The following is a 25,051-nucleotide window of genomic DNA, read 5'->3' on the forward strand; positions in this document are numbered from 1 at the left end:
GAAATGAAAAACAATAAGTATGCACTCACATTTACATAGTTATATAGTTACATGGTAGGTGAGGTTGAAAAAAGACACACGCCCATCAAGTTCAACCTATGTGTGTGATTTTATGTCAATATTACATTGTATAACCCTGTATGTTGTGGTCATTCAGGTGCTTATCTAATAGTTTTTTGAAACTATCGATGCTCCCCGCTGAAACCCCCGCCTGTGGAATTGAATTCCACATCCTTGCCGCTCTTACAGTAAAAAACGGTCATGGCCGAGATACATCAAAACTTTCATAATTCATGTAACCCTCAGCTAAGGAGTCGTCATTCCAGGAGAGGGCCCCCCCAACAGAAAATGCTGATTAAAATATCATCTCCAGTGGAGAGTTGAGGTCAAGATACAAAACTTATGCTGAAACAGAGTAACCTGAACAATGGTGCTACTCTACACGAAACCAGCTGACAATGGTCAAATTTGTGTTTTGAGATCCAGATAATGAAACCTCGGATTAAAGGAAATCCAGGGTAAATAACCCCATTGTTTCAAAGGGTGAGATTGTCTCCCTAGTAAGAACCCAACGTTGACTCAGCTTTTCCCCAGACAATGTCAGAGATTCGAGGTTAATTATACACCAGAATGACACCAGTCACAAGTATATGGACATTCTATAATGAATATGTGCCTAAAATGCCTAAAAGGAATTATTACGTTTTGGTTTTATGGGTAGGATAATTGTTTATTGAAAATCCTACCATCTATGCTGATATCTGACAAGACCCATTGTTTAGGCTCCAGGAATTGTTTGCACAGCTAAACCCTTATCTAAATATTCATTGAGTCTGTCCAAAGTTCAGTTCAAACATTTTAGCAAAACATTTAAATCATGTCTACTCAGTGGTATTTTAAAGTACATGTGATTATAAGTAATTCAAATGCTATATTAGATTCCAGGTCATAGATACCACTATGATTTTAGTGTCTACTGACCGAATGAGTATTCTGTCATAAGGTAAAAATATGATATTTTGATATAGAACCAATTAGAAGTAAGAATTGTGTTAAGATACCAATCATTGTTATAAAAGACATATAAATTGTGACTGCATCTGCATAAAAATACACACATAGCATGTGTTGTTCCAAGATAAATAGGTATTCATAGGACGTGCAGGAGTTATATGTTTATCCATATAGATAGTCATTTTATGTGATATTGATTAATCAAAATTATACTGAGTGTATTGTATATTGTGCCGATTATGGGAGCCCCTGAATAATATAGATATATATTCATCAGCCCCAATATACCCATTATGACAGAGAACTTTTTTTTTTAACTGATGGTTCAGAACAAATTTTTCTGCCCTCAGACACACCTAGTGGTTGAAGGTGATATTACCTGAGCTCACCAAGTAAATCATTAGATTTTTCCAACCAATAGAAAATAAGCCATACCTTCTGGGCTGAGCTTATTATAATTGTATGAGCTTATTGTCCCAGATGGATACACTCCCTAGACAAACAAGAAGCCTGTTGATAATTGACCACTCCCCATCTTGCTGGACTTTGCTACTGAAACTAATCAGACGTACTTATAATTTGTCGGATATCTTACACTTTTCCTGTGGTAAGATACAGACCATACAGATATTAATTTACCTTTTCCTCTCAAAAATTTAGGGATTGTATTTTACAGTTTATGTTTTAACCTTATCATGTACAGTGTGTAGGGTAGTTTTATAATTAATCATTGTCCTGCATTAATTGTCTAGGCTGTGTGTGTTGAAGCCGTGCCTGGGTGAATTTAGGTATAGACCTGTATTACAACAATTTAGGCTACTGTGGTCCCAGGGAAAGTATTTACCGCCCCATTCAATCTAGTAGCTCGGTTAGATTAATATTTCCTTCAAACTGACAATATCTATCTGTTGACATACTTTGTATTCCTTCTGGCCGGAGAAATTCAGAGGACTGTTTTCCCGAGTGACAGGGGATATTGTGTTTTTGAACATAAGGCGTGATTGCCGCAAATATTTTTTAACCAAGCCATTTGGGCTCCCCTGAGTTATTTGTAAAATATTAAGAAAAAATTGTTTTATTGCAGTGTTAATGTTTTTGATAAGGTGTATGAAATATTAATCACCAGAAATCCCGGTTCTGTATGAAATTGTGTAACTATACTTGTAAATTAATAAAAATCTAATTATTTACTTATTAATTTTATTGGGAGATATTTATACATTGGTAAGACTTCCCCATAGATTAACAAACTCAAGAAATTATTGTGATATGTTACTGATTATCTGAACAAAGTTCGCAATTTTACCGTAAGGTTGGAGGCACTGAAAAAGAAAACCCATTGAGATTTTAATTTAAATTCCCCATGTGTATTATTAAGATTCCATACAACACTCACAACAGAACCCTCTACACAGTTTAAGGTTAAACCTTTTTTCTTCCAATTTTAATGGGTGGCCACGTGTCTTATTAAACTCCCTTCTGCAGAAAAGTTTTATCCCTGTTGTGGGGTCAGCAGTATGGTATTTGTAAATCAAAATCATATCCCCTCTCAAGCTTCTTCTCCACAGAGAATAATTTCAGTGCTCGTAACCTTTCCTCATAACTAATGTCCTCCAGTCCCTTTATTAGTTTTGTTGCCCATCACTGTACTCGCTCCATTTCCAACACATCCTTTCTGAGGACTGGTGCCCAGAACTGGACAGCATACTCCAGATGAGGCTGGACCAGAGTCTTGTAGAGTGGGAAAATTATCACTTTATCTGTTGAGTTAATCCTCTTTTTACTGCATGCCAATATTCTGTTTGCTTTGTTAGCAGAAGCTTGGCATTGCATGCCGTTGCTGAGCCTATCATCTACTAGGACCTCCAGTTCCTTTTCCATCCTTGATTCCCCCAGAGGTTCTCCCCCAGTGCGTAGATTGCATTCATATTTTTGCCACCCAAATGCATTATTTTACATTTTTCTACATTAAACCTCATTTTCCATGTAGTTGCCCACCCCATTAATTTGTTCAGATCTACTTGCAAGGTTTCCACATCCTGCGGAGAAGTTATTGCCCTGCTTAGCTTATTATTGTCTGCAAATACAGAGATTGAACTGTTTATCCCATCCTCCAGGTTGTTTATGAACAAATAAATAGGATTGGTCCCAGGACAGAACCCTGGGGACCCCACTTTCCACCCCTGACCATTCCGAGTACTCGCCATTTATCACTATGCTTTGAACTCACCCTTGTAGCCAGTTTTCAATCCATGTACTCACCCTACGGTCCATGCCAATGGACCTTACTTTGTACAGTAAACGTTTATGGGGAACTGTGTCAAGTGCTTTTGCAAAATCCAGATACACCACGTCTATGGGCCTTCCTTTATCTAGATGGCAGCTCACCTCCTCATAAAAGGTTAATAGAGTGGTTTGGCAAGAACGATTCTTCATGAATCCATGCTGATTAATGCTAATGATACCGTTTTCATTACTAAAATCTTGTATATATTCCCTTATAGTCCCTTCCAAGAGCTTGCATACTATTGATGTTAGGCTAACTTGTCTGTAATTCCCAGGGATGTATTTTGGCCCTTTTTTAAATATTGGTGCTACATTGGCTATTCTCCAGTCAGCTGGTAACATTCCAGTCAGTAGACTGTCAGTAAAAATTAGGAACATTGGTCTGACAATTACTTGACTAAGTTCCCTATGGACCCTCGGGTGCAAGCCATCTGGTCCCGATGGCTTATTAATGTTAAGTTTTTCAAGTCTATTCCTAATTCTGTCCTCTGTTAGCCATGAGGGTGCTTCCTGTGATGTGTCATGAGGATAAACACTACAGTTTTGGTTACTGAAGCCCCCTGATTCCCTCGTGAAGACTGAGGAGAAGAATACATTCAATACCTTCGCCATCTCACTATCCTTTGTAACCAGATTCCCTTCCTCATTCTTTATGGGGCCAATATGGTCTGTCCTCCCTCTTTTACTGTTTACAGACATACCCCACTTTTAAGTATGCAATGGGGTTTATTTACTAAAGCTTAAAAGTCCAAAATCAGGCTCACTTCTGCATAGAAACCAATGAGCTTCCAGGCTTTATTACCAAAGCTTAATTGAACAAGCTGGGGTTAGAAGCTCATTGGTTTCTATGCAGAAGTGAGCCTGATTTTGCACTTTCCAGCTTTAGTAAATAAACCCCATTGTGTACTTAAAAGTGGGGTATATATTTAAAGAAATTCTTGGGATTTTTTTTTGCTCTCCTCCGCTATGTGTCTTTCGTCTTAGCCGCCCTAATTGCACCCTTACATTTATTGTTGAATTCTTTGTAAAGTTTGAATGCTGATAAAGATCCCTCAGCCTTGTATTTTTTGAAGGCCTTTTCCTTTGCTTTTATATGCATTTTTATATTGGAGTTATTTAATATGCTCTTAAAGCAAACCCATCTCTCCACCGTGTTCTTTGTTCCTAAGTTTTTATCCCAATTATTATCTTCTAGCAAGGTTTGCGGTTTAGGGAAGTTTTTGAAATTCAGGGGTTTATTTACTAAAGGCAAATCCACTTTGCACTACAAGTTGCACTTGGAAGTGCACTTGCTGTAGATCTGAGGGGAAGATCTGAAATGAGGGGAAGCTCTGCTGATTTTATAATCTAATCATGTACAAGCAAAAATTCATTTTTTTATTTTCCTTGCATGTCCCCCTTAGAGCTACAGCGACTGCACTTCCAAGTGCACTTGCAGTGCACTTGTAGTGCAAAGTGGATTTGCCTTTAGTAAATAAACCCCTCAGTGTCTTTGTATTCCCCTTATATTTGCTATTTGTGTGATTTATACTGAAGCTAATTGACCTGTGATCGCTGTTTCCTAAATTGCCCCGTATTTCCACATCCGTGATCAGGTCTGTATTGTTGGTAATCAGTAGGTCTAGTAACGCTTTGTTTCTAGTTGGCGCGTCTACCATCTGACCCATGAAAAGGTTAGGGGGCCTATAGCATACTTCCAGTATTACTTTCCCCTTAGTTTTGGAGCTCTACCCATAAGGATTCCACCTCCTCCCTAGCTCCCTTCGTGATGTCATCTCTCACATTCACTTGTATATTATTCTTGTTATACAGGCATACCCCTCCCCCTTTTTTACCCTCTCTATCCCTGCAATAAAGGAAATACCCTTGAATGGTTTCCAGCCAATCATGAGAGCTGTTGAACCAAGTCTCTGAATTTCCCACAAAATCTAAATCCTCCTTGTACAACAGTACCTCTAGTTCTCCCATTTTGCCAGCCAAGCTCCTGGCATTAGTGAACATGCCATGTAGTTTAGACCGTTCGCATACTGTCTTCTTATTGGGTGTTCAGAAGTTGCAAATAGGACTTGTTACTATACTTACCTCGGGTTTATGTGCTTTAGTCAAACTACCATTATTGCCCTCAATACTACCCTCTGGAATATGTTCCACTCTGACTATCTCTACCTCTGGACCCTCCCCCCATCGTCTAGTTTAAAAACCCCTCTAACTTTACGGCCATCTTCACTCCTAGCAGATCTGCACACTCCTCATTTAGGTGCAGTGCGTCCCTTCTATAGAATTGGTGACCGACTGAGAAGTCGGCCCAGTTCTCTAAGAACTCAAACCCCTGCTTTCTACACCAACTCCTCAGCCACTTGTTTACTTCCCTAATCTCCCTCTGCCTTTCTGGTGTGGCTCGAGGTACTAATAGTATTTCTGAGAATAATACCTTGGAGGTCCTTTTCCTCAATTTAGCTCCTAAGTCCCTAAAATCGTTTTTTAGGACACTCCATCTTCCTTTGACTTTGTCATTGGTGCCAACATGCAGAATGACAGCCAGGTCTTCCCCAGCCCCTCCCAGTAATCTGTCCACCAGATCCGTGATGTGCCAAACCCGAGTGCCTGGTAGACAGCATATAGCTTGGCGCTTTAGATCTTTGCCACAGATTGCCCTCTCTGTCCTTCTAAGAATTGAGACCCCCTACCACCAGAATCTGTCTTTCCTTTCCCTTCACCCCCCCCACTCTCACTGGAGGAGTTCTTCCCCTGGCAGCTAGGGGAGTTCCTCAGGTCCAGCAATGCTGGTCCCTGACTGGTTTCACCTATGTCACTCAACGGGGCATACTTATTGGGATGTTCCAGCCAAGGATCAGCCTCCCTGGCACTTTCCCCTCTACCTTTCTTGACTGTCACCCATCTACTCTTTTCTAGTGCCTGCACCTCTTTATCTCCACCCACCTTTGTGCTGGCCCCTGTCGGCACCTGCCAGGGACGATCCCAACTCTCTTTTAGTATGGAGATTGCTTGGAATCAGGAAGTAAACCAGGCTCTTCCTTGTGTTCCCCTGGTTTACTTCTTGTTTCCAAGCAACTTACATCGCATCCACTTGGAGGGACTTGCTCACCATTGACCACCTGGAAGGTTGCCAACTGCTGGAGACTTATCAATATGCTTTTTAATATCTTGTAATTGTGAGTGCATACTAATTGTTTTTAATTTCATAAATATGTTTTAATAAACGCTACAGTTAGGTAGGGGCACTTTTCTCTCCTTTTTGCTTTTACATGGTTTGCTGGCCCCCAGCCCCTTTTTTCCTTCTTAGAAGAGAGACTGCTAATGCTGCCATAATGTGAACTCCATGCAACAGTGTTTTTATATGGGCTTTTTCCAAGGACTAAAAGACTGTCTTTTTAAAGGCAAAATACACTAAAACCAAAACCAAGAAGTAAAGGAAAGCAAAAGCTGAAGAAAAGAAAAAAAAAGAAAAAGTGATCCCAGAGGTTATAAACTGTATCATGAGGTTGCAACACAGAATCAAAGTGAAGATAAAATATACTTAGTAAGAGAGTCACCATACCAAGCCAGTATGTCCTGCTTATTAGCTGTCAAGGGGAATATTAACACAAGGCTGAATGGTCCCTGAACGCGGGAGAAAGGAATTAATGGAATCTGAGGAGGAAAAGTGGATTCAAATACACCAGAGATTCTTAAATGTATTAAAAGGGTTGGAATCAATAGTTAACATTACATACACATAATATCATTAACTATGGCAATCCATTGGGTGTGGTGTGGTGGGAGATTTCCAGATTCAAGGTAAAAGTTGTCTGGCTGCCGACATAAAAAAGGCTCCATTTTTTGGATGCAAACGAACCCAGGAGATTAGAGAGTAAAGAAATTTCAGGGGAGGGAGTCAAGGATTTATCAAACACAGTGGACAAAAATGGTCTAATTTTCAGGCACTCCCATCAAATATGAAAATGAGGATTTTATCATTTTTCTCCTAAACATAACTAGGGATGGTAGACTTATGCATAACCAAAAGGCAGGTCTGCCAATACGCATTAGAAAGGTCACAAGTCCCGACCCAATTCAGTAGACCAGACCCTGGTGTAGGGTGGCATTACATCATTAGAAATAAATTGAAGAAGCTTATATAAAGTAAAAAAAGCGTATGACTGGGTACCTTGCCAAGACAACATAGCTCTTCAAATTCCATACGACAACAAGTAGCTTGTCTGAAGGAGCGTAGCCTCTAAAGAAATGCCAGGAGATGGGAATTAGTAAGCCAATCACCCAGACATGACCTCTGTGACGAGGAATACGGGGACCTTCTCAGGGCAGGTTGAAAAAGATAACATGCGACTGGCCAGGTGAACCGAAGATATGGGCCTAAGGAAGAAGTGCCCATCCCCTGGAGGAGGTCCAGATTATCAAAAAAAGCAGTCAAGGGGGAAAACTCTTTCTTTTTATGCTGTTTGTTTATCATTTCATGTCTATTGTTATTCTTGGCAGTTGCACTAGTGTCCCCCTTTTCTTGCAGCTGGGGTACGTTTAGGGTGTTATTGCTCTTTATAAACCCTTTTAAAGAGTATGTTACCCCAACATTTCATATTCCTGATATGTGTCTCTTGTACCATGTTAAAAATTATCCTGTTCTCTTTGTATTGCTTCTTTTGTGTGAAATACCTGGTGATCCTGTCAGTCCCCCTGCTTTTTTTTATTTCAAACTGACCACACAAAACATTAAAGCACATCCACCCCAGTGTGGTCAGCTTTACGGCTGTGCTGGGAGCATAGCCTGCTTGTCCTCCAATGATGAAACTTGTGCCATTCACTGGGAAGATCACAATACTAATATTTCTCCACGCCCACCTCTCCAATCCCCTTAGGCAGCTGAGAATAGAGGTTATGTGATCTCTTATACAAAAAGTTTTAAAAATGATATACAATATATATATATATATATATATATATATATATATATATATATATATACACACACACTTTTGTCAGGTTGGTGAGGGGCACAGCCTGGAAAGCAAAATGGAGAATGAATCGCCGATAATAGTCAGCGATTCCCAGAAAGGCTCGTACCTGCTTCTTGCCATTGGGACGTGGCCAACTCTGTATGGCCTTGACTTTACTAACTTGGGGTTTTTTCACTCCCCTCCCAATAGTGTACCCCAGATATTTGGCCTCTTTGGATTGGCCGTAAACCCAGCTTCCCGGATAGAGTCTAAAACTGCTTGCACTTTTGGCAGATGTGAGACCCAATCTGTGCTATGGATAATCACATCATCCAGGTAAGCTGCAGCATGCTTCTGGTGGGGCCTCAGAATCTTGTCCATTTTCCGCTGGAATGTTGCCGGTGCATTCTGTAACCCAAACAGCATTCTCTTGTATTTGAACTCCCTATCTGGGGTTACAAACACAGTTGTCTCCTTGGCCGACTCGGCCAGGGGAATTTGCCAATACCCTTTGGTGAGATCGAGAGTTGTCATGTGTCGGGCTGTCAGCCGGTCTATACGCGGCATGGGGTAGGTGTCAACTTTATTCAATTGTCGAAAATTGTTACAAAACCACCAGCTCCCATCAGGTTTGGGCACTAGTACGATAGGACTGGACCAGTCACTCTGGGACTCCTCTATCACACCCAATTCCAGCATCCTTTGAACCTCCCCACGTATTGCCTCCGGTCGGGCCTCTGGTATTCTAAAAGGTTTTAGTTTTACCCTTTCTCCTGGCGGAGTGATAATGTCATGCTCTATGCCAGATGTTTGTCCCAGCAGCTCAGAAAAAATCTCTTTTTTTGCGAAGTACGAAACTCTTTAACCTCCTGTTGTTAGTTCAGTTATGTACACGCTGAGCCCGGACGGCCAGGGTGACACCCAGCCGTGCCAATATTTCCATTTTTAGCAACACATAGTCTTTTGCTTGGTCAGGCTCTAGGTCATAATAAGCTTTCTGCGATTCCCCAGTTAACAGAGGGGCCACCAGTCCAGCCCACTGCTCCTTAGGCCACTTTTCCCTTTCAGCAGTCCTTTCAAATGTGGTCAAAATACCTCCAGATCATTCTCTCCAGTCATTTTTGTCAGTAAATGGCTCACACCAAAGGATGCGGTATTAGTGGAACCACTTGCCTCACTGGTCTGCGTACGTTGCTGCAATAATGTCTCCAGGCGTTGACTCACCGCACAGGACAGATACCACCCTCCGCACTCTACACAAACACAGAATGTGTTCCAGGATGGAGCATCTCCCTAAGCATGCTGGGGTTTTTTATAGAGGTCTTAATGAGCCCACTTACTTCAGCTGGGCTCATTAACTCTTCCCCTGCAGGACTCCCAACACTCCCCCAATGGTATAAGTCGGCATAAAGCCTGAATCTAGGGCATACATATTTTCCATCCTGGATGCAATCAGGTGATTTTACCTGCCTGCTATCACAATATATATATACACACACACAGTATATACACACACACACACACAAATGTTTTGCCTTGCATTTCTATTTTAAACTGAATGGGTTGTTTTACAATGTAAGGGCTTACAATTACTTTAAAATAATATATTATAATATAATAATCAATAACATTGATTATCTTGTTACAATGGCATCTGAATGTTGATGGGTTATGTTAGGCAGCAAGTAAACATGTTGTCCCCGAAGTTAATGTATTCAAAACAGAAAAAAATGAGCATTGCAGGTTCATGTATATGGGGCTGCATAGCTGCAGACGGGTCTGGGTGCCCATGCTGACCCGTGTCCACAGCCAAAAGTGTCTACAGTGGGCGCATGAACATCAGAACTGGACCATGGAGCAATGGAAGAAGGTGACCTAGTATGATAAATCACAATTTCTCTTACATCATGTGGATGGTTGGGTGCATGTTGTTTGTGCCCTGGGGAAAAGATAGCACCAGGATGCAGTATGGGAAGAAAGTAAGCTGGCGCAGGCAGTATGGTGCTTTGGCCATAGACATGTGCAGGATGAAAAAATCTGTTTAGTTTAGTTTCGTTTCGATTCGTTATTTAACTAAATTCGTTTAGTTAAATTAGTTGCATTCGTTACATTCATTTTCGGGATTCATTTAGTTTCGTATTTGAATTAGAAAAAATTCACCCGTATTCAAAAAAATTCAACCGTATTCGAAAAAAACTATCAGATTCGAACAAATTCTACCGCAATAAAAAAAAAACTATCAAATTCGAAAAAATTGTACCGTAATCAAAAAAAAATGATCAAATTCGAAAAAATTCTACCGCATTCGAAAAAACTATCAAATTCGAAAAAATTCTATCACATTCGAAAAAACTATCAAATTCGAAAAACTCTACCGCATTCGAAAAACTATCAAATTCGAAAAAATTCTACCGCATTCGAAAAAATTTGACCGAATTTGAAAAAGTAAACTATATATAACCATTTTGTGAAATTCGAAATTCGTATAGAATGAAAGTGAATTCGAATAGAATAGAAAATAATAGAAAAGAATAGCATAGAAAAACAATAGAACAGAATAGAAAAAAATATAATATATTCTATTCTAATCTTTTCTATTCGAATTCGAATTCATTCTGTACCAAATTCCAATTTCAAAAGATGGCTATATATATTATATTATATATATATATATATATATATATATATATATATATATATATATATATATATATATATATATTATAATATATATATATATATATATATATATATATTCTGCTCTATTGTTTTTTCTATTCTAGTCTTTTCTATTAGAATTCGATTTCATTCTCAACTCTATATAACCATTTTCAGAAATTCGAATTTCGTATAGAATGAACTCACATTCAAATAGAAAAGATTAGAATGTAATAGAAATGTAATAGAAAAAAATGGAAAAGAATAGCATAGAAAAACAATAGACCAGCATATAAAAATATTATATATATATATATATATATATATATATATATATATATATATATATATATATATATATATATAAAACATCTTCTAAAATTCAAATTTCATGTAGACTGAAATCAAAGTTGAATAGAAAAGATTGGAATAGAATAGAAAATAATAGGACAGACTAGCACAGAAAAACAATAGAACAGAATAAAATAAAATATAATATATATATATTGTTTTTCTAGGCTATTCTTTTCTATTCTATTCTAAACTTTTCTACTCAAATTTGAATTCATTCTATACGAAATTCAAATTTCGGAAGATGGCTTCTGAAATTTGAATTTGGTATAGAATGAATTTGAATTTGAATAGAAAAGATTAGAATAGAAAAGAATATGTTTAGAATAGTTTAGAATAGAATAGAAAAGAAAGAATAGCATAGAAAAACAATGGAACAGAATTGAAAAAAATATTATATATATATATATATATATATATATATATATATATATATATATATATATATATATATATAAATATATATATAAAATATTTTTTCTATTCTGTTTTGAATAGAAAAGATTAGAATAGAAAGTAATAGAAAAGAATATACTAGAAAAACAATAGAACAGAATCGAAAAAAAAAATATATATATATATATATATATATATTATATTTTATTCGATTCTGTTCTATTGGTTTTCTATGCTATTCTGTTCTATTATTTTCTATTCTATTCTAATCTTTTCTATTCAAATTTGATTTCAGTCTACATGAAATTCGAATTTCGGAAGATGTTATATATATATTATATTTTTTTCTATTCTGTTCCATTGTTTTTCTATGCTATTCTTTTCTATTCTATTCTAAACTTTTCTACACGATTTTGAATTCATTCTATACAAAATTCGAATTTCGGAAGATGCCTTCTGAAATTCGAATTTTGTATAGAATGAATTTGAATTTGAATAAAAAAGATTAGAATAGAAAATAATAGAAAAGCATAGACTAGAAAAATAATAGAACAGAACAGAATAAAATATAATATATATATATTATATTTTATTCTGTTCTGTTCTATTGTTTTTCTAGTCTGTTCTTATGAATGAATTTGAATTTGAATAGAAAACATTAGAACAGTATAGAAAAGAATAGACTAGAAAAACAATAGAACAGAATAGAATAAAATATATATATATTATATTCTGTTCTGTTCGATTGTTTTTCTAGTCTATTCTTTTCTATTATTTTCTATTCAAATTCGAATTCATTCTATACGAAATTCGAATTTCAGAAGCCATCTTCCAAAATTCGAATTTCGCATAGAATGAATTCAAATTCGTATAGAAAAGTTTAGAATAGAAAAGAAAAGAATAGCATAGAAAAACAATGGAACAGAATAGAAAAAAATATATAATAATATATAGATATATATATGTATCTATATATCTATATAGATATATATATATATATCTATATATATAAAACCATCTTCCGAAATTGGAATTTGGTACAGAATGAATTTGAATAGAAAAGATTAGAATAGAATATATTATATTTTTTTCTATTCTGTTCTATTGTTTTTCTATGCTATTCTTGTCTATTATTTTCTATTCTATTCTAATCTTTTCTATTCAAATTCAAATTCTTTTTGTACCAAATTTCAATTTTGGAAGATGGTTTTATATATATATATATATTCCAATATATATATTATATTTTTTCTGTTCTATTGTTTTTGCTATTCTAGTCTTTTCTATTAGAATTCAATTTCATTCTATTTCTATATAACCATTTTCCGAAATTCAAATTTCGTATAGAATGAATTTGCATTCAAATAGAAAAGATTAGAATAGAATAGAAAAACAATAGAACAGAAGAAATATTATATATATATATATATATATATATATATATATATATATATATATATATATATATATATATATATATTTTTTTTTTTTTTTTTTTTTCTGAGAAAAACAATAGAACAGAAGAAATATAATATATATATATATTTTTCTGATTACTGCATTGGTGTCAGTTTGTGACAGTTATAAGTGGTAGGGCAGTTAGGATTAGCCCCCTTTAGGTCTAGGATACCCCTAACCCCCCTAATAAAGGTTAACCCCTTGATCACCCCCCGTCACCAGTGTCACTAAGCGATCGCTTTTCTGATTGCTGTATTAGTGTCACAGGTGCTTTTCAGTGCTTTATAGCATCAGGGACCCCCATATACTACCTAATAAAGGTTTTAACCCCCTGATTGCCCCCTAGTTAACCATTTCACCAGTGATCACCGTATAACTGTTACAGGTGTCGCTGGTTAGTTAGTTTGTTTTTTATAGTTTCAGGGCACCCACCGTTTATTACCTAATAAAGGTTTAACCCCCTGATTGCCCGGCGGGTGATATAAGTTAAGTTTTAGGGACAGTTAGGGTCTGCGTCGCCCCAGACAGCGTCAAGTGTCAGTAACGCTAACACACACGCACGCAGCATACACCTCCCTTGGTGGTATAGTATCTGAACAGATCAATATCTGATCAGATCTATACTAGCGTCCCCAGCAGTTTAGGGTTCCCAAAAACGCAGTATTAGTGGGATCAGCCCAGATACCTGCTAGCACCTGCGTTTTGCCCCTCGGTCCAGCCCAGCCCACCCAAGTGCAGTATCGATCGATCACTGTCACTTACAAAGCACTAAACAAACATAACTGCAGCATTCGCAGAGTCAGGCCTGATCCCTGCGATCACTAACAGTTTTTGTTGGTAGCATTTTGATACAGTCGCTAACACTCAGGAGCTTTTTTGCCTGTGAATCTCACTAGTGTACCACTAAATTTAGAGCCCAAAATGGCAAATCCAGGGTACACTAGTAAAGATGCCTACACGTTTCTGAGCATGACAGATAGTGAAGGGGAAGTCACTCATCTGTCAGATTCAAGCTCAGAATACGATCCTGTAGAGGACAGCGGCTCCATGACAGATAGCTCTGATGATGGAGTTGTGGTCCCTGCCAAGGTCAGGCGTACCAGACCCCGATCTTCTTCTGCTGTTGTTGAGGTGCAAGAATCACAGGTCCCTCGTATGGAGCAGAGCAGTACTAGCACCGCTATTCCTTCTGGTGAACTGGCAAGAACCAGCGGCCTAGTACACCTTGGTCGTAGTCAATCCAGCACTGCAGTAACACTTGGTGACGTGGCGAGTCCCATAAGTGCAGTTCAAGCTGGTGAGGTGGCAAGCACAAGTAGTGTCCTGCTGCCACCAAGAAGAAGACGAACACAGGCCCGTCATGCCCATAGTGCCCTTCCTGCTGCATTCGCCAATCCTAATTGGGAACCCACCACTTCTGCAGCACCCGTACTTCCCCCATTCACTGGCCAACCCGGCATTCAGGTGGAAACGTCACTTGATTTTTATTTGCTGTTTTTCACCGAAGATCTCTATAGATCTTTTGTGGACCAAAGCAATTTGTACTGGTCAACACATCGCCACTATTCCCCAGTCCTCCCTTGCCAGAGATTGGAAACCAATTATGGTTTCCAAATTTAAGATCTTTCTGGGCCTTTCCCTCAGCATGGGCATAACTAAAGAGAGTGAGTTGCGGTCATATTGGTCCACTGACCCAATTCACCATATGCCCTAGTTCTCTGCCTCCATGACCAGGGCACGATACAAGCAGATTTTGCGGTTCATGCACTTCAACAACAATGAACTCTGTCGTCCTTGTGGAGACCCTGGATAGGATCGGCTCTACAAAATTCGGCCCCTCGTAAACCACTTCAACCAACGTTTTGCAGACTTGTTTATGCCCCATCAAGTTGTCTGGGTTGATGAGTCCCTGATTAAGTTTTCTGGCCACTTGTCATTCAAACAGTACCTTCCCAGCAAGCGTGCCAGATACGGGGTCAAGATGTATAAGCTCTGTGACAGGGCCACAGGCTATACATGTAGTTTTATGGTTTACGAGGGCAAAGATAGTCACGTAGAGCCGACAAACTGCCCTGACTACATAGGAAGCGCTGGCAAGATTGTGTGGGACTTGGTGTCACCCTTATTCGGAAAGGGGTACCACTTGTACATGGATAATTATTACACGAGCGTGCCACTTTTTAGTCACCTGTTTGATTATCAAATTGGAGCATGTGGCACCATGCGACCTAATCACCGGGCTTTTCCCCAGCGGCTTGTAGATTCCCGTCTTAGGCTGGGGGAGAGAGCCTGCTTGCAGTGTGATAATTTGCTCGCTATGAAGTGGAGGGATAATAAGAATGTTTTCGTTCTTACCTCTCTTCATGCAGACACGGCGGTCCAAATTCCTATGGTGACTCGTGTTGTGGAGAAACTATTCTGTGTACACGAATATAACCTTAACATGGGAGGGGTGGACCTCAACGACCAGTTGTTGGCGCCGTACCTAGTTGCCCGTAAGGCCAGACGCTGGTACAAGAAAGTGTCTGTTTATTTATTTCAATTGGCTTTGCTGAACGTTCATGTGCTATACAGAGCTTCAGGACAGACTGGATCCTTCCTTAAATTCCACAAAGAGATCGTCAGAGCCCTTCTGTTTCCAGACGGTGCTCCACCTCACCTTCCCCAACCAAATGCAGTAAACCAGCTGCATGAGAGGCATTTTCCTTATGTCCTCCCAAGTACCCCTACCCAATGAGCCCCTCAAAGAAGATGTCGTGCCTGCAGCAAGCATGGATATAGGCGTGACACCCGCTATTATTGTCCCTCCTGTCCCGACAATCCTGGTCTTTGCATTGGTGAATGTTTTGAATGCTACCATACATTAGTTGAGTATTAGTGTAGGGTACAGCATTGCACAGACTAGGCACACTTTCACAGGGTCTCCCAAGATGCCATAACATTTTGAGAGACCCGAACCTGGTACCAGTTACAAAAGTTACAGTTACAAGAAAAAGTGTAAAAAAAAAAAAGTAAAAAAAAATAAAAACACAAAAAAATATATAAAATAAATAAAACAAAAATAGTTGTTGTTTTATTGTTCTCTCTCTCTCTCTATTCTCTTTCTATTGTTATGCTAATTTTTACTGTATTCTATTCTGCAAGTTCTGCAATGTTTTATTGTTATTATGTTTAATCATGTTTGCTTTTCAGATATGCAATTGTGTTTTATTGTTAACCATTTTTTTGTTTTCAGGTACGCAATTCAGCTGCAGCGTGGATTTATTTAATTTGACAGCAACAGCGTTTGCTCCCACGATACATAAAGCCCTGACTCCAGCGCTGTCGGAGGTGATTTCACCACCACAGTTACATACTTCAGCATATAGGCCGAAGCATGGGGGCATATATATACTTTAGGCACAGGTTGCGTTAAAAAATGTTTTACTTTTTACTATTTTTTTTGTTTTATTGTTAACCATCATTTGCTTAGCAGGTACGCCATTCAGTTGCAGCGCGGATTTATTCATCTTGACAGCAACAGCGTTTGCTCCCACGATACATAAAGCTGTGACTACAGGGCCGTCGGAGGTGGTTTTACCACCACAGTTAAAAAAAAGAGCATATATGCCAAAGCATGGGGGCTGCAGGGGCGGAGGAGCAATTTGCTCCTACCTTTTGGAGCGGATGCCCCCATGCTTCGGCATATAAACGGTGCATTGGAAGTGGGTGGATGAAGGGAGGTATTCTAATGGTGAGCATACCCACCGATCAATCTCTTTTTTTCGTTCAGCCCACAGGCTGCATGAAAAAAAAGTTTACAATATATGCCCAACAAGGACCAGCAACGTACTGGTATGTTGCTGGAATTTGAGTGGTTATACCAGAATGATGCCTGCAGGTTTAGGTATCATCTTGATATCATTCTTTTCAGCCAGCGGTCGGCTTTCATGTAAAAGCAATCCTAGCAGCTAATTAGCCTCTAGACTGCTTTTACAAGCAGTGGGATGGAATGCCCCCCCTCCCACCATCTTCCATGTTTTTCTCCTTCTCTCCTGTTCCAACAGGGAACCTGAGAATGCAGCCGTTGATTCGTCCAGCTGACCATAGAGCTGATCAGAGACCAGAATGCCTCCAATCATCTCTATGGCCTAAGAAACCTGAAGCTACGAGCATTTTATGACTTAGATTTCGCCGGATGTAAACATTGCCATTGGGAAATTGGGAAAGCAATTTATCACACCGATCTTGGTGTGGTCAGATGCTTTGAGGGCAGAGGAGAGATCTAAAGTCTAATAGACCCCAATTTTTTTCAAAAAAGAGTACCTGTCACTACCTATTGCTATCATAGGGGATATTTACATTCCCTGAGATAACAATAAAAATGCTAACAAAAAAAAAAAATTAACAGTTTAAAAATAAGATAAAAAGCAAAAAATAATAATAAAAAAAAGCACCCCTGCCCCCCCCTCGCGCAAAGGCGAACGCAAGCGTCCGTCTGGCATCAAATGTAAACAGCAATTGCACCATGCATGTGAGGTATCACCGTGAAGGTCAGATCGAGGGCAGTAATTTTAGCAGTAGACCTCCTCTGTAAATCTAAAGTGGTAACCTGTAAAGGCTTTTAAAGGCTTTTAAAAATGTATTTAGTTTGTCGCCACTGCACGTTTGTGCGAAATTTTAAAGTTGTGTTTGGTATCCATGTACTCGGTCTAAGATCATCTTTTTTATTTCATCAAACATTTGGGAAATATAGTGTGTTTTAGTGCATTAAAATTTTAAAAAGTGTGTTTTTTCCCAAAAAATGCATTTGAAAAATCGCTGCGCAAATACTGTGTGAAAAAAAATGAAACACCCACCATTTTAATCTGTAGGGCCTTTGCTTTAAAAAATATATATAATGTTTGGGGGTTCAAAGAAATTTTCTTGCAAAAAAAATAATTTTTTCATGTAAACAAAAAGTGTCAGAAAGGGCTTTGTCTTCAAGTGGTTAGAAGAGTGGGTGATGTGTGACATAAGCTTCTAAATGTTGTGCGTAAAATGCCAGAACGGTTCAAAACCCCCCAAAGTAGACACCCCAAGCTATTTGCTGAGAGGCATGTCGAGTCCATGGAATATTTTATATTGTGACTCAAGTTTGCTGGAAAAAGACACATTTTTTTTTTGCACAAAGTTGTCACTAAATGATATATTGCTCAAACATGCCATGGTAATATGTGAAATTACACCCCAAAATACATTCTGTTGCTTCTCCTGAGTTCGGCGATACAACATGTGTGAGACTTTTTGGGAGCCTAGCCACGTACGGGACCCCGAAAACCAAGCACCCCCTTCAGGCTTTCTAAGGGTGTAAATTTTTGATTTCACTCTTCACTGCCTATCACAGTTTAGGAGGCCATGGAATGCCCAGATGGCACTAAACCTCCAAAATGACCCCATTTTGGAAAGTAGACACCCCAAGCTATTTGCTGAGAGGTATGGTGAGTATTTTGCAGACCTCACTTTTTGTCACAAAGTTTTGAAAATTGAAAAAAGAAAAAAAAAAAATTTTTCTTGTCTTTCTTCATTTTCAAAAACAGAGAGCTGCAAAATACTCACCATGCCTCTCAGAAAATAGCTTGGGGTGTCTACTTTCCAAAATGGGGTCATTTGGGGGGGTTTGTGCTATCTTGGCATTTAATGGCCTTCAAAACTGTGATAGGTAGTGAGGAGTGAAATCAAAAATTTACACCCTTAGAAATCCTGAAGGCAGTGATTGGTTTTCGGGGCCCCGTATGCAGCTAGGCTCCCAAAAAGTCCCACACATGTGGTATTCCTGTACTCAGGAGAAGCAGCAGAATGTATTTTGGGGTGTAATTCCACATATGCCCATGGCATGTTTGAGAAATATATCATTTAAAGTTTGTCACTTTCCCGCAACTTGTGGCCAAATATAAAATATTACATGGACTCAAAATGCCTCTCAACAAATAGCTTGGGGTGTATACTTTCCAAAATGGGGTAATTTGGGGGGGTTTGTGCCATCTGGGCATTTTATGGCCTTCAAAACTGTGATAGGTAGTGAGGAGTGAAATCAAAAATTTGCGCCCTTAGAAATCCCGAAGGCGGTGCTTGGGTTTCGGGGCCCCCTACGCGGCTAGGCTCCCAAAAAGTCCCACACATGTGGTATCCCTATACTCAGGAGAATAAGCAGAATGTATTTTGGGGTGAAATTTCACATATGCCCATGGCCTGTGTGAGCAATATATCATTTAGTGACAACTTTGTGCAAAAAAAAAAGTTTGTAATTTTCCTGCAACTTTTGGCAAAATATAAAATATTCCATGGACTCAAAATGCCTCTTAGCAAATAGCTTTGGGTGTCTACTTTCCAAAATGGGGTCATTTGGGGGCGGGGGTTTGCCATATTGGCATTTTATGGCCTTCAAAACTGTGATAGGTAGTGAGGAGTGAAATAAAAAATGTACGCCCTTAGAAATTCTGAAGGCGGTGCTTGGTTTTCGGGACCCTGTATGTGGCTAGGCTCCCAAAAAGTCCCACACATGTGGTATCCCCATACTCAGGAGAAGCAGCTAAATGTATTTTGGGGTGCAATTCCACATGGCATGTGTGAGCAATATATCATTTAGTGACAACTTTTTGTAATTTTTTTTTATCATTATTCAATCACTTGGGACAAAAAAATGTAATATTCAATGGGCTTAACACGCCTCTCAGCAATTTCCTTGGGGTGTCTACTTTCCAAAATGGGGTCATTTAAGGGGGTTTTGTACTGCCCTGCCATTTTAGCACCTCAAGAAATGAGATAGGCAGTCATGAACTAAAAGCTGTGTAAATTCCAGAAAATGTACCCTAGTTTGTAGACGCTATAACTTTTGCATAAACCAATAAATATACGCTTATTGACATTTTTTTTACCAAAGACATGTGGCCGAATACATTTTGGCCTAAATGTATGACTAAAATTGAGTTTATTGAATTTTTTTTATAACAAAAAGTAGAAAATATCTTTTTTTTTCAAAATTTTCCATCTTTTTCCGTTTATAGCGCAAAAAATAAAAACCACAGAGGTGATCAAATACCATCAAGAGAAAGCTCTATTTGTGGGAACAAAATGACGAAAATATTGTTTGGGTACAGCATTGCATGACCGCACAATTAGCAGTTGAAGCGACGCAGTGCCAAATTGTAAAAAGTGCTCTGGTCAGGAAGGGGGTAAATCCTTCCGGGGCTGAAGTGGTTAATATTGACACATTGTTTATTCAATTCAGTAGATGTGTTTTTTTAAGTATTGTAAGCCATTAAATGATTAAAAAAAAGATTTTAAAGTTGCAATTTAAACTTAAGATTTTATAATTATTTGAACTTTTTAATTAATTATTTTTGTAATGGTGTACAAACATCACTTTAACAGCTTTAGTCTACCTGCTGTTGCTGCCAATGTGCCCTCACCTGTGTAAAACACAATGACAGCTTAGCCAGCAGGTTTGTTTTGTAAACCAAGCCATGTGATCACTATGCTTGTCTGTCATCAAACAGAGTGATTCCCAATTGTTTGTATAAGATGAGTGCTGTCAGTGATAGTGTGTTCTTGGAGCTGACATTGCTTTGGGATCCTGGATCTTTAACATAGAATAATGTCCCCGCACTGAAGGGCATCATGCTTAGGAATGTAAATCTACAAATTGCCATCAGAAACACACACTACAGTATATTAACACCCTAACCCTTAAAACTTTACATCCTCCTTAACACTGAAGCTTAAAGTGGTTCTAAAGGCAGAAACTTTTTTTCACATTAATGCATTTTATGCATGAAGGTAAAAAATCTTCTGCATGCAGCTCTCCCCTAACTCCCCTAAATACTTCCCTGAGCCGAATCTCAATCCAGTGATATGCAAGAAGGCAAAGGCTTACTCGCCTCTCTCTCTCCTCATTGGCTCAGACACAGCAGCGGAAGCCATTGGCTCCTGCTGCTGTCAATCTCAGCCAGTGAGGAATGAGCAGGGGTGGGGTCGAGGTTGAGATGTGCTCTGTGTGTCATATGGATCAGAGGATCAGGCTGGTCTGCTCAAAACCATTGCAAGAGCAGGTAAATATGTTTGTTATAAAAATAAAAATAAATCTTCCTTTACAATCACCTTAACTTTTAACTTATTGCTGAGGTGGACCATTTCTGAATTCTTACAGTCCCTGTGCTAATATCCCTGTGATATAGCAAAATTGTTTATTGATATATATACCTTGCGGTCTGCGAGGTAATCTCCCCTTATCTATGTACATTACATCCCCAGTATTGCCATTCTGGGCCCTATCCATCATCCCTGATTAGGGATGAGCTTCGTGTTCGAATCGAACGCATATTCGACTCGAACATTGCCTGTTCAGATGTTCGCCGAATTCCAAACGATTCGAAATTCGAGTGGCGCGTCACGGCTCATAATTCACTGCGGCATCGCAGTGCATTCCTGGCTGATGATTGGCCAAGCATGCACTATGACCCGCATGCTTGGCCAATCACAGCACCGACTGTACAGAGAGCCGTAATTGGCCAAAGCCAGGGTGGCTTTGGCCAAATATGGCTCAGGGGGTTTAGTACACGCCCCACACTATATAAGGCCACCTGCATGGTGGCCCTGTGTAGTGTGTTCCGGCGTTAAGAGAGATATAGATAGACAGAGAGACAGTGTCATTTGATTTATGTTAGATAGAGTAGGCAGGCGAGCCAGTTAGCTGCAATTACAGTGTATTGTGTATATATATATATACATCCTAGGTGTTGTATATATATATATATACACTGTATTCAGTTTAGCTAGATCCATTCCTGTTATTCTCTTCCTACTGCTGACAGGCAGGCAGGTGTTTTTACAGTATTTACAGCTACCTGAAGAAAATTGCTGGTGTTCTTCTGATCCTATTAGTCCTATAAGCTGCAGTATTTACAAGTTAGTGTAGTGCGTCCTCTGCACAGTGTGCACCTAAACTACCTGAAGAAAATTAGTGGTGTTCTTCTGACTATTAGTACAGTACCGCAGGCAGCTGCAGTATTTACAAGTTAGTGTAGTGCGTCCTCTGCACAGTGTGCACCTAAAGCTACCTGAAGAAAATTAGTGGTGTTCTTCTGATCCTATTAGTACAGTACTGCAGGCATCCCATTAATACCACAGGCAGCCAACTACAGTATATACAGTTAGTGTAGTGCGTCCTCTGCACAGTGTGCACCTAAAGCTACCTGGAGACAATTACTGTTATTCTGCTCCTATTAATACCACAGGCAGGCAGCTACAGTATTTACAGTTAGTGTACTATATCCTCCTGCACAGTGTGCACCTAAAGCTAGAGAAAAACACGAGAGTCGCACTATAAAGACAGCAAAAACTGGTGAAATGTGTAAATCACACACAATAGTGAAATTTGAAAACCATGTATAATAAATAAAATCACATATATGAAAAGCTTGATACTGTAAAAAATACTCATATAATATTAGTGACAAGTCTCTGTGGATAGTGGCACTTATAAATAACCACTCGTGCTGCAAACGGAACAGTAAAGTCCATAAAAAACAATCCTGATCCACTCCGTGAAAAATTGTGATCCACCACCGAAAAAAAGAAGGGGTATCTCCTTACCAGAAGGCCATGATCCCCCACCACAGAGGATCATAGAAAGCAAGAACCGCTGTGACTCGTGCTCGGCATGGAACCTGGTCTTTTTAAATCTTCGGTTTATCACATGGTTGAAAACAAACCAATAAGAAGTGGACCGTGTAACAAGAATAGAGTACTCCAATAGTGTAAAACCTTATGAGGTTAATGAATCGCTTTTAAAATTACGCTTACATAAATGCAGCAAAAGGTAAGCCTTAAGACCGGTCCGGCGGCCGCACAGACTCAGACAGACCCGTCCTCTTGGAAAAACGAGCAGTAACTGGAGGTGACGTCAGCTTGTCGTCCTGCTCCACCCTGCGCGTTTCGTAATAGGATTACGTCATCAAGGGGCATGGGTGGCGCACTGCTTCACCTCCCTAAATACTAAAACAACCTAACCAAGCCTCACTTTGAGCCCCAGGCCATTGATGGACAGACCGCCTCACTCAGAATGGAATGCAAGACTGGGAAGTGATTTACTCTAATGATGTTAAAGCTACCTGAAGAAAATTAGTGGTGTTCTTCTGATCCTATTAATACCACAGGCAGGCAGCTACAGTATTTACAGTTAGTGTAGTGCGTCCTCTGCACAGTGTGCACCTAAAGCTACCTGAAGAAAATTAGTGGTGTTCTTCTGATCCTATTAGTACAGTACTGCAGGCATCCTATTAATACCACAGGCAGCCAGCTACAGTATATACAGTTAGTGTAGTGCGTCCTCTGCACAGTGTGCACCTAAAGCTACCTGGAGACAATTACTGTTATTCTGCTCCTATTAATACCACAGGCAGGCAGCTACAGTATTTACAGTTAGTGTACTATATCCTCCTGCACAGTGTGTCCTAAAGCTAGAGAAAAACACAAGAGTCGCACTATAAAGACAGCAAAAACTGGTGAAATGTGTAAATCACACACAATAGTGAAATTTGAAAACCATGTATAATAAATAAAATCACATATATGAAAAGCTTGATACTGTAAAAAATACTCATATAATATTAGTGACAAGTCTCTGTGGATAGTGGCACTTATTAATAACCACTCGTGCTGGAAACGGAACAGTAAAGTCCATAAAAAACAATCCTGATCCACTCCGTGAAAAATTGTGATCCACCACCGAAAAAAAAGAAGGGGTATCTCCTTACCAGAAGGCCATGATCCCCCACCACAGAGGATCATAGAAAGCAAGAACTGCTGTGACTCGTGCTCGGCATCGAACCTGGTCTTTTTAAATCTTCGGTTTATCACATGGTTGAAAACAAACCAATAAGAAGTGGACCATGTAACAAGAATAGAGTACTCCAATAGTTTAAAACCTTATGAGGTTAATGAATCGCTTTTAAAATTACGCTTACATAAATGCAGCAAAAGGTAAGCCTTAAGACCGGTCCGGCGGCCGCACAGACTCAGACAGACCCGTCCTCTTGGAAAAACGAGCAGTAACTGGAGGTGACGTCAGCTCGTCGTCCTGCTCCACCCTGCGCGTTTCGTAATAGGATTACGTCATCAAGGGGCACGGGTGGCGCACTGCTTCACCTCCCTAAATACTAAAACAACCTAACCAAGCCTCACTTTGAGCCCCAGGCCATTGATGGACAGACCGCCTCACTCAGAATGGAATGCAAGACTGGGAAGTGATTTACTCTAATGATGTTAAAGCTACCTGAAGAAAATTAGTGGTGTTCTTCTGATCCTATTAATACCACAGGCAGGCAGCTACAGTATTTACAGTTAGTGTAGTGCGTCCTCTGCACAGTGTGCACCTAAAGCTACCTGGAGACAATTGCTGTTGTTCTGCTCCTATTAATACCACAGGCAGGCAGCTACAGTATTTATAGTTAGTGTACTGTGTCCTCTGCACAGTGTGCACCTAAAGCTACCTGAAGAAAATTAGTGGTGTTCTTCTGATCCTATTAATACCACAGGCAGGCAGCTACAGTATTTACAGTTAGTGTAGTGCGTCCTCTGCACAGTGTGCACCTAAAGCTACCTGGAGACAATTGCTGTTATTCTGCTCCTATTAATACCACAGGCAGGCAGCTACAGTATTTACAGTTAGTGCACTGTGTCCTCTGCACAGTGTGCACCTAAAGCTACCTGAATAAAATTGGTGGTGTTCTTCTGATCCTATATTAATACCACAGGCAGGCAGCTACAGTATTTACAGTTAGTGTACTGTGTCCTCCGCACAGTATGCACCTAAAGCTACCTGAAGAAAATTGCTGTTGTTCTGCTCCTATTAATACCACAGGCAGGCAGCTACAGTATTAACAGTTAGTGTACTGTGTCCTCTGCACAGTGTGCAC

Source organism: Aquarana catesbeiana, linkage group LG05 (assembly GCF_042186555.1).
Source record: "Aquarana catesbeiana isolate 2022-GZ linkage group LG05, ASM4218655v1, whole genome shotgun sequence".
NCBI lineage: Eukaryota > Metazoa > Chordata > Amphibia > Anura > Ranidae > Aquarana > Aquarana catesbeiana.